This window comes from Elephas maximus, chromosome 10 (assembly GCF_024166365.1).
Source record: "Elephas maximus indicus isolate mEleMax1 chromosome 10, mEleMax1 primary haplotype, whole genome shotgun sequence".
Taxonomy (NCBI): Eukaryota; Metazoa; Chordata; class Mammalia; order Proboscidea; family Elephantidae; genus Elephas; species Elephas maximus.
Window position 1 is genome coordinate 35,119,313 of NC_064828.1, and position 14,196 is coordinate 35,133,508.

Genomic DNA, 14,196 nt, shown 5'->3' on the forward strand with positions numbered 1-14,196 from the left:
GGAGGAAGACCCATTAACAAACTGTGATATGCAGATGACACAACTTTGCTTGTTGAAAGTGAAGAGAACTTGAAGCACTTACTGCTGAAGATCAAAGACCACAGCCTTCAGTATGGCTTACACCTCACCATAAAGAAAACAAAAATACAACTGGACCACTAAGCAACATCATGATAAAGAGAAAAAAGATTGAAGTTGTCAATGATTTCATTTCACTTAGATCCACAATCAATGCTCACGGAAGCTGAAGTGAAGAAAGCAAATGACATTACATTGGGCAAATCTGCTGCAGAAGACCTCTTTAAAATGTTAAAAAGCAAAGATGTCTCTTTGAGGACTAAGGTGTGCCTGACCCAAGCCATGGTATTAAAAAAACAAAAAAAAAAAATTTTTTTTTTTTATAGGCATGTGAAAGCTAGAGGATGAATAAGCAAGACCGAAGAAGAGTTGATTGCTTTCAATTATGGTGTTGGTGAAGAATATGGAATATATCATGGACTGCCAGAAGAACAAACAAATCTGTCTTGGAAAGAGTACAGCCAGAATGCTCCTTAGAAGCAAGACAGTGAGACTTCATCTCACATACTTTGGACATGTTATCAGGAAGGGCCAGTCCCTGGAAAAGAACATCATGCTTGGCAAAGTAGAGGATCGGCGAAAGAGAGGAAGACACTCAACAAGATGGATTGACACAGTGCCTGCAACGATGTGCTCAAGTATAGAAAAGATTGCAAAGATGGCGCAGGACCGGGCAGTGTTTCGTTCTGTTTTATTTAGGGTCAGTATTAGCTGGAACCGACTCTCCGCACCTAACAACAACACCAAGATATTTTTAAAACAACAACCACAAAAAAAGTTGCCAACAAGTCGATTCTGACTCATGGAGACCCCACGTGTGTGTCAGAGTAGAACTGTGCTCCACAGAGTTTCCAGTGACTGTGATCTTTCAGAAGTAAAATGCCAGGCCTTTCTTCTTTTGGTTAATAACCAAGTGCTTAACTGTTTGTGCCACCCCGAGACTCCTATGGGAGTCTATACTAATGAAACAATGCATAAAATGTTAAGTGTAGAGTTATTTATGGAATCAAAATATTTCAAACAGCCTAAATGTTCCCAGATAGGGAAATTGTTAAATCAATTAAATGTTCCACCAGTCTCATCCGTGGTCACTTCACACCAGCATGTTGTCCTCTTTGCTGTTCCTTGAATGTGCCAGACTTGTTCCAGTAGGGCAACTGCACTTGCTGTTCTCTCCTTGAAGCATTCTTCCCCCAGATATCTACATGGTTTGCAACCTGACCTCATCCAGGTCTTTAATCAAATGTCACTTTCATAGTGAGGACGTCCCTGACTTTTTTTTTTTAACTGCACCCCTCTACTATACTCCTTCTCCTGTCTTCATTTTTGTTCCTAACACTTATTACCATCTAAGATTGTATGTAGGACCTTAATTACAAGTCAATCTATCTAGAAAGTTCATCAGCATTGAGTGGCCTGGAAAAAGGTTTTAAAATTTAAAGCCCAATTAAATTCTACATTTTATTGTACTGCAAGTTATTACATGCTTCTAAAAATAAAACAGAAAGAAGAATCTTTGAGTCAAATCAAAATTTAAAAGGGTAGATACTCTAAAATGTGAAATTGACTGAGTGGAGACAGTGAGGCGCCCTCTCTCCTTGTTATGTGATAATGACAGCCGGTTAAACTCTTCCCTACTGCAGCTTAACCAAGTATCTATTGAAGCTGGAGCTTTAGGAAACTTGGCAGAAAAATACCAGGATGTTAGAAAATACTGGCTGTTTCTCGTGGACTTTAGTAAGGTCGTAAGAAAAGAGACAAGCTTTGATCTGAGTTGACCTGGCTGAAAGCGGAAAAAGAATAACACGGAGCTTTGTTAATAGAGACAACCTAGTTAATAGAGACCGTTTCTGTGGGCAAGAGTGCTGAGGCTCAGTTAGTCATGCTTCTTGCAGAATTGCAAACACCAAAATTTCTATCCTGTTCTAAAAGTAGCATAAAAGGCAAGGAGGTGGGAAACACAGCAAGGAGATAAAACTGGGACATGGGAGGGCTAGAGAAAGATTCCCTAGGCCCTTCCCATGTACCTCCTGCCTTGAACTCTCTGGTTTAAGTAATCTTTTCTATTGTCAGGGCCAGCCAACTGGCTGAAGCCTGGTTGCAGGTGCAGATTACTCAGCCTCTGTCATTGTTTCCTTCTGCCAGGAAGGAAACAATTGAATTTAGGCCTAGGGCTGAAGGCAAAGTTCCAAGTCCTATAGCTAAGACATAGAAACTGCTAGAATGGGGTCCAGGCCTGTGAATCATAATCTAAGAAGCTAACAGAGCTTCCTGAACTGAAAGGTCTAATAGCCTAGGAGAGTTTTAGTGGAGTTGTATTATCAACAAAACCTCAAGCCTGGACTAAACAGGATCCTATGTCTCCTCAGCCTCAAAGGTAACCCTAGGAATCCACTGCTCATAAACTGTGCCAGCAGGGAGTGGGCTGATAAAGTTCAGTCTCTAGAAGAGATTCCTATTCTATAGCCCTTTTCTACATCCTTCTCAGACATGGCCATGGAGGACTACAGTGGACAGAAGGAGTGCTCCCAGTAGCCAGGAATGTGGGCAGCTATACTGGCTCACTAATGTACTCACTCCTCTGCCAAGACAAGAACTTTTGGCTATCACTGCCCAGAAATACATACTTTGGATTGGTGATGTCTGTTTTATATCCTTTCTTTCCTTCTCCAGATAAGAGTTTGTTTTAAATTAAATTTTTTCTATTTACCTTCCATCATTTTATATCTGTTGGAGGTGATGAAATGTCTGTTAATCATAGGCTGCATAATTATGAGGGGCTAGGTTTGAAACTAAGAGGAATGCATGTCTTCCAAGAACCTGGACTTGGAGCTGAATGTAATAAGTAGACATGACTTTCCATTTCTCTTTGGAGAAGAATTAACACGTTTTCATTTGTAGATGGGATAAAAAAAATGAGATAGTTGCATCATATTAACTGGGGAATTTTTTATTATTTAATTTTATTTTGGTAAAAATATACACAGCAAAACCTGCTCCCATTCCATAGTTTCTAGATATCATGATCAGTGCCATTGGTTACATTCTTCACAGTGTGTCAACATTACCGTTACTTCTGTTCTAGTTGCTTTACTCCTATTTACTAAATCTCCCTGTCCCCCCCACCCCCGCCCCGCCCTGCCAACACTCTCACCTATGCTTTAAAATAGCTGTTGACCCTTTGGTCTTATACAGATTTTTTTTTTTTTTTTAAGAAATAAAATAATCAAGGAAGACAGTCTTTACTTTTTGGTGACTTCAGGGGATAGTTTCAATTCAAGGTTTGGAGAGTAACTCAGGGCCATGGTCTCAGGGACTGCTCCAGCCTCAATAGGTCCAGGAAGTCTGTATTCTTTAAGAATTTGAAGTTTTGTTTCACATTTCTCCCTTTTTATCAGGATTTATCTATTCCATTCCTATATCGGAACATTCAGTAGTGTTATACAGGCATCACCTGGTTCTGGTCTCAGGGTGCAGGAGGAAGTGGTTCATGCAGACAACTAGTCCTGTAGTCCAGTTCCATCTCTGATTCTTGGGTTTTCTTCTTTCTCTCTTTGGGACAGGAAAGGGATCAGGCTGGCTGAATTAAATAAGGGCTACATTTCAAGGCCCTGTGTGCTTGACCAGCTATATATAATTAAATAGCCTCTGACTCAGTATTTTTGGAATCTAAACCTAAGTGAAGGCCACCATATAACTTTTACTGCTGGCACCCGAGAACTCCTTGGGATTGACAAACTAGGTGCTTAGACAAGATAAGGGGCTACATTTCAAGGCCCTGTGTGCTTGACCAGCTATAAATTATTGATTATCCTCCTGAGCTGTTTTTCAAGGCCTCACCAGGTGCAAAGTATGCACAGTAAAGATCAACGTGGGCTACGAACGACCTTCCACATGAGACAAACATGAGCAAGGACCCATCGCCAGGGCTCGAACCAAGATCCAGAGGCATCACGCATGCACAACATCCCAGAATAAGTCCTGTTCAACATCCCAGCAGCCTTTGTGACAGACTCCAACTTAGTTCCAGCAACCTCTGCGGGGAAATCCATCTTGAATTCTAACTGTGGGTGCATTTGATTTTCATAATCCCTCCCCTTCTCCTGGAAATCTCCACCCATCTAATAAATAAAGATAATGCCCTTTTCCCACCTAAAAACTTTTATAAGCCTAGAAAATCCTTTGTTCAGTGAGAGACTGGAGGCTAGCGTAGGTAGAAACCCCTATTCCTCGTGAGCCTTTTAATTTCTTTCTGTCACTAATAAACCTTTGTTCACATGGAACTTCTGAGACTCTTCTGGCCATTCTTGGACAGAAGAACGTAAGAGCCTAGGCAGGGCTTAGTCCTGAGCTGGGAAGCCTTGCCCTGCAACACCTTAAGAATGAAAAAAAGACCAACAGTTGTGTCTTACATGGCCGCTCATAAGCTTTTAGGACCCCAGACACTACTCATTATACTGGGAGGTAGAACATAAACTTTAAGAACTGTCTTATGCCAGTTGACTGGATTGGCCCATGAGACCACGGCCCTAAGCCAAGTAGGGTTATTTTTATATTGTAGTATGGGAAGTAGGAATGCTAAACAGCCAAGGGGTAGAATATAGAGGACACATTTTATTTGTCTATCCAGAACATATATATATATATATTTAACTTTAGTTTGGGTTTTAGCCCTCTCCTACTCTGTGTGATCCTGAGTATCAGTAAAAATGCCTACCTGCATTTTGAGTGCCTACATGTAAATGCAATGTAATCACAATATTTCATCTACCTGGCCAGGGGGATTGTTTGGTTCAGGGTTGGGCACATGAGTTATGATGGACCAATTGGAATTATCCCTGTGCTCTTGTGCTAGAGTTAAGACTTTCTCAAGCTTTTGATTTTGCGAGTCTGAGATTTGAAATTGTGTATTTTACCATGCTTCTTGGAAGAAGCCCATCCGAAGAAGGAGGGAATGAATCCAACACACAGAGTTAAACAGAGCTGAGAGATGCAGAAAAGAGAAGGAAGAACAGGGAAACTAAAGCTAGGAGCTAAAGATAGAGAATCTGACCATCTTCTGAAAGCAGTTTCTGAGTTCCCTGGATTTTTTATTAATAGCTATGACAGGAGCCAGCGCTATCTCTGTACCTTCCATTTACATGATGCATAAATTCCCTTTCTTGTTAAGTGAGTTTCAGTTGGGTTTCTGACACTTGCAACAGAAAGAGTCCTGAGTCATAGTAACTAACCATTCAATCTTCCATATACTGCAACCTAGCTTCTAGTTCTGCTGGACAATGAATAAGGGAGACCAAAGAAGAATTGATGCCTTTGAATTATGGTGTTGGCGAAGAATATTGATCGTAACATGGACTGCCAGAAGAACCAACAAATATGTCTTGGAAGAAGTACAGGCAGAATGCTCCTTAGAAGGGAGGATAGTGAGACTTTGTCTCACATACTTTGGACATGTCATCAGGAGGGACCAGTCTCTAGAGAAGGACATCATGACTGGTAATGTAGAGGGTTGGCAAAAGAGAGGAAGACCCTTGACGAGATGGATTGACACAGTGGCTGCAAAGATGTACTCGAGCATAGCAATGGTTGTGAGGGTGGTGCAGGACCAGGCAACGTTTTGTTCTGTTGTACATGGGATCGCTATGAGTCAGAACTGACTCGACCGTAACTAACAACAGCAGCTTCTATCTCCACCACACCTCAGTGACTGCGCTTGCTGATTACCATTGACTTTCTGATTTCTAAAACTCCTAAACCATTTCCATTCTTTACCTCCCTGGTTCTCTTTGCTAAGTCGTTTATAGCTCTTTTTTTCTTGAAACGTTTCTCCATCATCTTTTAAGAGATGTTAAAAAAAAAAAAATTCTCCTTAATTTATTCTCCAGCTCTATTGCTTATTTCAAATGATTTGTATCTCTGTGTTATATTCTTGACCCTCTTATTGTCTTACTATACAGATTCTTCCTGGGCAACTTCATTCACTTCCAGAGGTTCTCTTGCTATCTATGCTTAAAGATCTTTATTTACTTATTTATTGAGTGTCTAATTCACACCCATATTTGTAGTTTCTAAAACATTGATCCACAGACCACTTTCTTGCTACACACGTGTATTAATGAAAAGAAAAAAATCACTGCCATTCCCATAAAAGGAATGGTTCCTTTTCCAGCAGTCTTTAAAAATACACATTTTACAACCCTTACACCTCAACAGAGGTGGCAATGTAATAAATGCACTGGTTTGTTTTGTTTTCCTCACTATTAAATGCATGTTCACAAACTACCTTCTATGAGCTCTCTCTTTTTTGGATTTCTCCAGTGTTTTGTCCATTGTTTTCTCGTTTTCCCCTTTGCACTTGGGACAGTACCACTTGCCCTTTGGTTTATGATTAAGTCCCACGCACGAGAAATGAAACCACTAGATGAGGCGTTCATCCTTGTCACAGCCTATCATTTCTTCATAGGAGACCTGATTGCACAGATAGTATGTTGGTTCATTCCAGTCAGTGAGAAGGTCTGCAGGTGATGCTTCTCTCTCTGCTTTGGCCTTTCTCTTTGATGTTTTTGCTTTCTTTTCCTTTGGCATTCCGGAGGTGATATCATCATGACCATGATTCTTAGACGCATTCTCTTGATTCTCATTGCTGCATTGTTGTTGGGACCTCTTATTATTGGGCTTTTCTGCCTGAGTGATTGTCTCATTCTTTGATTTATCTTGGCTGGTTTTGCAACTGTTGCCAGTGGTGTCATTGATCTCTTGATGTGCCTCAAATAGTTCTGCATAACTGTCCACTTGTCTGGTCCAGTTCTCAACCAGCTCTACCATTTGACTCACAACCTGAATTTTTTCATTGTCCAGTTCCTGGGTCCTAATCAGGGCTCTCTGAATGCAAAGCAAAACTCCCCTCTTCAGTGTACCATCAGTCTCTCGCTTAAATCTCTCATAATATTCATCCAATCCCTTTAAGATTTATTTTTCTGAGGTGAAGATGCCAGAGCCCGAGGACCCAGTGGCCCAGGAGGATCCTGGCTGCACCCACGCCGCCAGCCCTCAGCCAGGGGCAAAGCAGGGCCGGACACTGTGGGCACCTTCCACCAGCTGCCTAGGACCACAGTGCAGTCGCTCACTTGTGAAGGCAGCTGGGCTCGCGCTCCCTGCACTGCCCACCAGTTCCAGCCAGCCACAGTTGTGGTGCAAAGATCTTTATTTTTAGACTAGAGCTCTCTTTTGATCTCTAGACCGATAAAGTCCACTGCCTACTAGGTTGGGAATGCGACAAGAAGAACATATTTAGGTGGATGAATGATGGAATTAGGTTGAGACATGTCGATTTTGAGGTGGCTGCTAAGCCACACTCCTGCCCTCACCATAGATGCAGGCTATATTGGGGCTTCAGGTCAAAATTGTCTGTTTAACCACTTCCCTAATTCTTGACATTGTTTTAACTTCAAGGTAATTCCCCAGCAAAAAGTCATAAACAAGTTCCAAGAAAAACCAGCACCAGACCACCAGACATACACAGATAAATCAGAAAACTAATGTCAAGGAACCAAAAGACTCATGCCAAGAAACGAAAAATCACTGGACATACGTCACCTGTAGTAGCCGAGCACATTTCAGAAGTGAAGGGTCGGCCAGTAGCTTCTGTGCCAATTCCTAGCCCTGCCCTGCAATGAATAATCAGCAAAAATCATGAATATGTATAACTTCCTGATTCTGCTCACTACAACGACCTCATAAAAGCTGACCCCCGCCCAATTTTGAGGAGCTGCCTTGGTAACTGGGGTCCTGGCACGCTGCTTTACTTGGCCAACTAAATAAATGCTTTCACTTTGCCTAAACAGCACTGCCCATTTCTCTGTTCAGCCAGGCCGTGCGGAGCAGGGACCTGGACCTGACCCAGTCTTAGTCCAGTTTGGCGGGTTACAATTTTGAGATATTCTCTCAGCTGTGCCTCAGACATCTCAAAATCAACATGCCTCAGACTAATCTCATCATTCATCCACCTAAATATGCTCTTCTTCTAGCATTCCCAATTTCAGTGACTGGCACCACCGTGTAAGCATTTGCCTTTGTTAGAAACCTGAGTGTCCTTGCAGACTCCCGCTCTTTACCTTTTCATCCAATTCTATCAATTATATTTTACAAATAATTTCTCAAATCTCTAGCCTTGAGAAATATTCATTCTCGCTGTCTTTGTCTTGGTTTGGTCCAGGACTACATAAGCTATGCATTGCAAGTGTATCTGAGTAAGATATATGTGAAGATAAACCCCATACAAATTTAGTGGTCTGTTACTTTAGTAACATTTTTTGGGTTCATGGTTTGAAGCATATTGAGATTTACATCTAAGGTGCAAGACAAGTTGCTGCATTTTGCACCCCACTATGAAAAAAGAGGCACAATGCTTGGTAGCCTTTTTTGGATCTTGGAGCAACATCTATCATATTTGAGTATAGTACTTCAACCCATTTACAGAGTCACCCTTAAGGCTGCCAGTTTCAAGTGAGGATTATAGCAAGAGAAGGTTCCAAAGCAAGTTTGGGCTCCAGTAGAAGCTGTCCTACCACTTTCTCTTATGATCCAGCAAATCCAATAAAACCCAAAGAGTCTGTGACAAATAGGGACGCTGTGTGGACTTTTTGGCATGCATCAACAGGAGATTCAGTGTGATCTCTAGGAGTTTGGAGCAAATTTATGCCCACCCCTTCAGATAACTATTTTTCTTTTAAGACACAGTTTCTGATTTGCTACTGGGCCTTGGTAGAGACTGCACACCTAATCATGGACATCAGGTTACCATGTGGCCTAAAGTTTACAAGCATAAACTGGGTATTATCTGACACCACTCCTCCTTCCCAGCCGTAAGCTTGGTGCTGCATAGCAGTGATCTGTCATCAGATGGGAAAGGTATATAAGGCACTGGGCTTGGGCAGGTCTGGAAGGTACAAGTTGCATGAGTAAGTAGTCCAGACTCCTTCAACACTGACTTCTGTTATATTGCTTCTTCTCCCTCAATCCATATCTATGGCCTTCTGGAGTGCTCTTTATGACCAATTGATTAAGGGAGAAAGCAAACTGAACTTGGTTTACAGATGGATGTGAACAGTATGATGGTAATACTCAAAAGTGGATAGCTGTAGCACTATAGCTTAACTCAGGGGTTGTGCTAAAAGAACAGTAGTAAAGAACATCCTCCCAGTGGACATAACTTGAAGCAGTGCATTTGGTTGTCCACTGTGACTGGAGAGAGGGCTAGATGTGTGAATCCACACTAATTTATAGACAATCGTTTGGCTGGATGGTCAGAAACTTGGAAAGAGTGTGATTGGAAGATTGATGATGAAGAAGTCTGGGGAAAAGGTATGTGAATGGCCCTTCTCAGAATGGTCACTGACTGTGAAAATAATGGTCTCATAGCAATGGCCACCAAGGGGCACCCACTGCAGCAGAGACTCTTAATAATTAGGTGAACAAAATGATGTGCTCTGTGGCTATCAGTCAGCCTCTTTCCCCAGCCATCACTGTGCTTCCTCAATGGGCCCATGAACAAAGTGGTTATGGTGGCAGAGATAGAGTTGCCTATTGGCTCAACAACATGGGTTTCCTCTTACTAAGGTTGGACTGAAAAATGCTCCTACTGAGTGCCCAATCTGCCAACAGCAGAGACCAGCACTGAGCCCTTGATACAGCACCATTTCTAGGAGATCAGTCAGCCATTTGGTGATAGGTTGATTCTATTGGATCTCTTCCAACAGAAAGGGAGCAAAGATTCATCCTCACTGGAATATGCATGTACTCTGATATGGATTTGCTTTCCTTGCCTGTAATACTTCTGCTAGAACGAGGGGACCTCTTAGACTCAACGCACAGCCCATAGACTCAAAGACTGCCTTATCCACTATCATGGCATTTCCCATAACATTGCTTCTAATCCAGGACTTAAAAATGAGAAAAGTGATATTATATTTCAGTGGGAAAAGGATGAGTTGATTTGATAAAAGTTACTAGAATATTTGGCAATCCATCCAAGAAAACAATGTTGGAGTTTTACCTCATATTATGTACAATTTGTTGAAACTGAATCCTTTGCTGTGTATATTTTCACAAAAAATTAAATTAAAAAATATGTAGAGGTTTGTTGATGTTTGTTTTCATAAAAATGGTAAACATTTCTCTGTACCTTGCTTCTCTGCAACTCACCTGATAATATGTAAGGAATATCCATTTAGATAAATAATATAAGCATAATTCATTATTTTGAAAAATTGAATAATAATCCGTTGAATGGATATGCAATAATTTATCCAAGCATTCATCCATTTATTAGAAAAAACAGGTAGTATACAAACGAATAAGAATTAGATCAGCATCTAATATCCTGTCAGCAATAATGGATGTCAGAAGACAATGCGTGGAAAATGCCTTTGAAGAGGGATATTTTTCAACAGACAAAATTTTACAGTTCTTGAGGAAGATGCAACAGTCATGAACTTTTATGCCCCCAATACAAAGGCAATCTGATGGCTTTTGCCAGACCATATAACCCAGACATGGCCATGCAGGGTTTGCATACTGTTTTTGAATTTCTGTACACAGAAGCCCCAAATGAGCAAAATTTAAACATCCCCAGTGTTAGCAACAGTGAATCAAACGGGCCTTTACACACTGCTGGTGTTGTTAGCTGCCATCAAGTTGTCCCTCAACTCATACAGACCCCAGGCGCAACAGAAGGAAATGCTGCCTGGTCCTGTGCCATCCCCATGATCCATTGGGGATTGGACTGTGGTGATCCACAGGGTTTTAATTGGCTGATTTTCAGAGGTAGATTGCCAGGCCTTTCTTCCTAGTCCATCTTAGTCTGGAAGCTCTACTGAAACCTGTTCAGCATCATAGCAACATGCAAGCCTCCAGACAGAGGTACATTGGCCAAAATCAAATCTGGGTCTCTTATACAGAAGTTGAGAATTCTACCACTGCACCATCAAAGCTCCACATACTCTGCTGTTAGGAGGGCAAAACGGTACAGACTTTCTGAAAAGCAGTTTGGAGCTTCATTAAGACTTAAAAATATCCTTTCTTTCACCCAGTAATAAAAAAAATTTTTTTTCACCCAGTAATTCTACTTACATGCTTTTAGCCCAAAGATATAATCAGATGAGGAAGCAAAACTTTATCAACAAGGATGAACACATTATATATAATAAGGAAAAATTTCAAAACAATATACAACGTTCAACAAATGGGAAATCGTTAAATTCATTGTGAGCCATTTAAATCATATATATTTTTAAAGAGCATATAATGCCATGAGGAACTGCTCAGATACAATATTCAGGGTAAAAAACCCCAAAACCATGAGTTTCAAAACACTTCAAGTGCTGCATAGTAAACTCTTTGTAGTCTGGAAATCTGCCGGAATTACCATAATATTTGGTTAGACTTTTAATTATACCTATAACTAAATGAGCCATTTCAGAGCACTAAGGTCAACTGCAAACTTGTACAAACTAGACATTTGTTATGGTTTGAATATGTTATGTCCCCAAAAAATACGTGTCAACTTGATTAGGCCATGATTCCCAGTGCTGTGGTTGTCCTCTATTTTGTGATTGTAATTTTATGTTGAGAGGGTTAGGGTGGGATTGGAACACAACCCTTACTCAGGTCACCTCCCTGATCCAAGATAAAGGGAGTTTCCCTAGGGTGTGGCCTGCACCACCTTTTATCTCTCAAGAGATAAAAGGAAAGGGAAGCAAGCAGAGAGCTGGGGACCTCATACCACCAAGAAAGAAGCACTGGGAGCAGAGAGCGTCCTTTGGATTCAGGGTCCCTGCGTGAAGAAGCTCCTAGTCTGGGGGAACATTGATGAGAAGGCCGACAGAGAGAGAATGTCTTCCCCTGGAGCTGACACCCTAAATTTGGACTTGTAACCCACTAGACTACGAGAGAATAAATTTCTCTCTGTTGAAGCCATCCACTTGTGGTATTTCTGTTATAGCAACACTAGTGGGTTGGGGTTAAATGACCACAACATTCAAGAAGAAAATGATAGAAAAGTCCATTGCATATATAGGGACATTAGCGTGTGTGTGGATTTTTAAAATCTGAGATGCCAGAATATCTGAATTGGTGATTTCAGAACTAAAATTAGACACTCCATTTTGAAGCAAGCTGAGAATTTCACTTCTACTCTTCCAAAGAAACATTCAGCTTCTGTTAAGCTTTTACTGTTTGAAAAACAGAAGCTCTGTGCTTGTTCAGAATGTTTCCACAGCTGGTCCCGGAGAAGGCCCTCATTGATATGTTAAATACAGTTAGAGCCTATAAATAAACTTGCTGTTTTAACTACCTTCAAGGAATTTTCTCAGCAGACGCCTGGACTTTTTCTCCTTTTCCTTTTAGCTGATTAAGCAATGTTTACATTTTAAAAGACTTAGATTTAGGACCGATCTAATCTTTACTCTTTCCTAACTAATGGTCAGTTTTATATTCAAGGATTTCAATTCCAGTTAAAGCTGACTCAGTCTGTAACACATCACGACATCTCCCTATCAAGAATGTTTATAGGTTTCACTTTAGAAATATTGCCTTAGTCAAATTGTACCAAGAATGAGAGATTTGTGTTAGACTAAAAATTGATGTGAAGGTTAGTAGTTTATTGCCACTTGTAAACCTTCCTTCCTCTGAGTTCTGTTTTGATGTGAACTAGTTACCAAAAAAAAAACCCCAAAACCAAACTCATTGCTGTCAAGTTGATTCCTACTCATAGCAACCCTATAGGACGGAGTAGAACTGCCCCACAGAGTTTCCAAGGAGCAGCTGGTGGACTCGAACTGGTGACCTTTTGGTTAAAAGCCAAGCTCTCAACCATTGTGACACCAAGGCCCCAAGTTACAAAGCCTGTTAAACACCTTTTTGCTCTGCTTGCAAAACAGAACACGATGTTGTAGTTGATTTGAATGCCACGTGTTCTCCTGAGAAATGAAAACCATTCCCTCAATAAAATTTTTGTTTTAATATCCTAGACACTTAATTATTCAGTTCTTTGGTACCCATTTCGGCTGGCCATGTATTTGTTATCTATAGGTAACAAAACAAACTATTAAGATTTTCAAGATTCTGAAAGTTCCAGAGGGCTAGCAGTTTAAGATCTAAAGACGAAGTCTTTAAATGAATTTATCTCACAGGTAAACTCATAAAAAGAAAATTGGGCATGCCTTTCAGAAACGTTGTAGAAACTTTTTTAAAGCATTGGTTATTGTAAAAGTATAAAAGTTTTCATCATAAACATTTCAAACCTTTCAGAGGTGTGTAAAGTAAAAAATCAAGTCTCTCCACCACACAGTCCTACTCCCAAAATAACTAGCCTTAAAGGTTTGGTGTGTCTTCTTTCTGACATACTCCCCTATGACACACGTTTGTAAGGTTTTGATTTTTTTTTTTTTTTTTTAGTAAAAAGAGATCATCCTATATAAGCTTAAGGGTCTCCAGCCTTCTTTTTTTCAATAATCTATCATAGACACTCTTTCATATTAGTACCCTTGCTGTTTCATTCTTTTTAAGGACTGCACCCGTCATATTCCATGATAAGAATGAGCCATATTTAAACCATTCCTCTATTAATAATCATATAGGTTGGCTTTAATTTTTCAATAATATTGGGAGGATGCTTGTGGCAGGGGTGGCTCCATGCATTGGGGCAATGGGATGCCAGGCCAGGGGCCCATTATGCTCACTGTGGGTGGGCGCTGTTCATGGGGCCTCTACTGGAACAGATCTTTTTTTTTTTTTTTTAATTTTATTGTGCTTTTTTTTTAAGTGAAACTTTACAAGTCAAGTCAGTCTCTTGTACAAAAAATTTATATACACCTTGCTATATTCTCTTAGCTGCTCTCCCCCTAATGAGACAGCACACTCCTTCCCTCCACTCTCTATCTTCGTGTCCATTTGGCCAGCTTCTGACTCCCTCTGCCTTCTTGTCTCCCCTCCAGACAAGAGATGCCCACATAGTCTCACGTGTCTACTTGATCCAAGAAGCTCACTCCTCACCAGTATCATTTTCTATCCCATGGTCCAGTCCAATCCCTGTCTGAAGAGTTGGCTTTGGGAATGGTT

The 14,196-nt window shown here is 40.8% G+C and overlaps 1 pseudogene; it reads right to left on the reverse strand.

Annotated features, from left to right (window-relative positions):
• Positions 1-6,357: 6,357 nt before the first annotated feature.
• On the reverse strand, positions 6,358-7,044 carry LOC126083665 (inhibitor of growth protein 1-like; annotated as a pseudogene).
• Between the last annotated feature and the right edge of the window lie 7,152 nt (positions 7,045-14,196).